We start from the raw sequence: 2,500 nt of genomic DNA on the forward strand, positions 1-2,500 counted from the left end.
ATCTGTAGGGGTAATAGAGACGATTCTTTATTTTTATAGACTATTTAAAACCGTATGTAACCCAAGGACCTGAGAGCTGTTCAGCTTTGCGACGTGATAAAGTTCTCAGAGTTTGTTTATCTTGTTGTAAAAAGATAAAAAAAAACAAAATGATCTGGACTATTTTGGTTTTTGCTAACAACAGGGTGCCAATTGATTAATTTGGAAAACTTCTGCGACAAAACTACCTGCTGAAAAATGAAGAAAGTCTCGTCATTCTCCTACGGTTGGGCTGCTCTTTAACATGATGAAAGACACAAAATTGCGCGAATGATTACTGAAGTCAAATATGATGTTACCGCCATCAATTTTGCCTGCAAAGTTGTTGACTTAAATGATGTCAATTAACGCAGCCGTATTATTATTATGAATTCTGGTAGGTTTGTGAAGAGTGGAAAAGAAGAAAAAAATTGTACAAAAAGTCAAAAGTTATTTGCATAGTTACATGATTGTTTTAACAACCAGTGGCCGGTTGCTCGAAGCCTGGTTAGCGCTAACCGTTGGTTAAGAGGTGTCAAAACCTATAGGTTTCCATGGTATTTGTCGCTGGTTAGTGGTAACTACGCTTCGAGCAACCCGGGCCAGGCCGAGTTGCTCAAAGCATGGTTAGCGCTAACCAGCGTTATAGGTTTTGATGGTTAGAGCTAACGAGGCTTCGAGCCATGGATGGCATCAATGGGGTTTATGTAAAGCCGTGTTCACATTAGGCCTCGATTATGATCGAATTATAAGCGAATTAAATATGAAATGGGTTCACATCAACTAATTGCAGTCCCTGATTAAAACTGGGTTATAATTACTTCAAACATCCTCAAAGGTGTTGTTTGAAGTAATTACAATGCGTAATTGAACAGAATGGCGAGCACGTGGTGGTATGAGCAGACGAAATTTATAATCGCTTTATGGAGCGAAGGTTTGGATTTGTCTTCTTCTATTCTCGGAAGGTACAGCTACAGATGTTCCAACGCATTAAAATTTGTAACCGTAGGTTAGTTGTCGTGATTTTGGTTTCAGAAACGCCTATAATACTAAAACGAAGAACAAGCTCATCCAGTAAATGAAGCTGCCAAGCTGAATCTTTTAATATATCGAAAGTGGTCTATTGCTCCGATAGAGTTCTACATAGCTTTGGGATTACTCTTCTGTTTGTATGAAGCGATAAAACTTTCAAAATGTGAAGTTAAGCACAAATAATCATCACGGTGGAAGCACTTTCTCGTAGCACAGTCGACTGTAGTGAATTCTGGGTACTTGAGCGGGCTACCTGAAGACCTGGAGACAAGCCTAAATGCCTCTCTTTCTTTCTTTCATTTACTTTCTTTTTATCCCAGCCTTACGCCAGTTGTTTTACAAATTATAATTTTACACTTTAAATAAGGTCTCGGTCAAGGAAAACGAGGTGTCCGCGGAAAAAAGATTGTCGCACCGCTATTTTTTGTATGGGTCAAACTATATATCATATTTAAGCTAACAGAAAAGCAAAACTATTGTCAAATACTTGTGAAATCTTCGTGGCTAGTATGACGCGGCGTTTCGTCTCGGCCAAGAGACTCTTCAGAGACCTTTAGAATTCAAAGGCAAACTCGTTGAGCATCGCGCCTAAAGTCCCGTTAGCAAGTTCTAGATGTTGACAGTCTGGGCGCGATGCTCAGCGAGTTTGCCTTTGAAGATCTAGGTCTCTGAAGAGTCTCTTGGCCGAGACGAAACGCCACGTCATACTAGACACGAACATTTCACAAGTATTTAAGCTAATAGATTGAATTATTTTAATACGATCTAATACCGATTTAGTTTTTTGGAATTTAATGTTGCCTTTTAGTTTTGAGGCCTCAAACTCAGAACGAGCGAGTCTGCTGCAGAACCTCTTGTCCCTTCACGTCATTGCGAAAACAACTGCAGATGAATGCACTCCAATACCGTGTGAGAAATGTTTGATATGTTACGAATTAAAGGAAATATCACGCATCAAAGTCGAAACTCTCATCTCATACTTAATGACCGTTTTATACTACAGACGCATAATCCGTCCAGACGAATTATTCGTCTCTTATGTTATCCGTCTAGTGTAAAGACGGGACGAACCAAAAGACGCTTAATCATATCCTTCTGGGACGAACTTGGGCAAATATTTGTTTCTGCGTCTGTTAAATTCGTCTAGTATAAAGACAGGCACAAGACGCATAAAACGTCTAGACAAACAATCCACTTTAATAGACCTCTTAACAGTTGTGTGCTTAGTAACCTGGCCTATAAATGAAAGTGAGGCTGGTGTTGACTTTGTTATGATAGCGGAGCTCCGCGCGCCCATAGCTAAGAAAATACTGGTAACCCATCGATGGGAGAACATTTGCTAAAATAGCCATGAAGTCATTTTCCGTCCGTACGTCCGTCCTCCCCCTCATGTATGCCAATGTGACCAGTACGCGTAACCATATCACGGGCTCAAGTTTAGAGCTCATCC

Source organism: Montipora capricornis, chromosome 2 (assembly GCF_036669925.1).
Source record: "Montipora capricornis isolate CH-2021 chromosome 2, ASM3666992v2, whole genome shotgun sequence".
Taxonomy (NCBI): Eukaryota; Metazoa; Cnidaria; class Anthozoa; order Scleractinia; family Acroporidae; genus Montipora; species Montipora capricornis.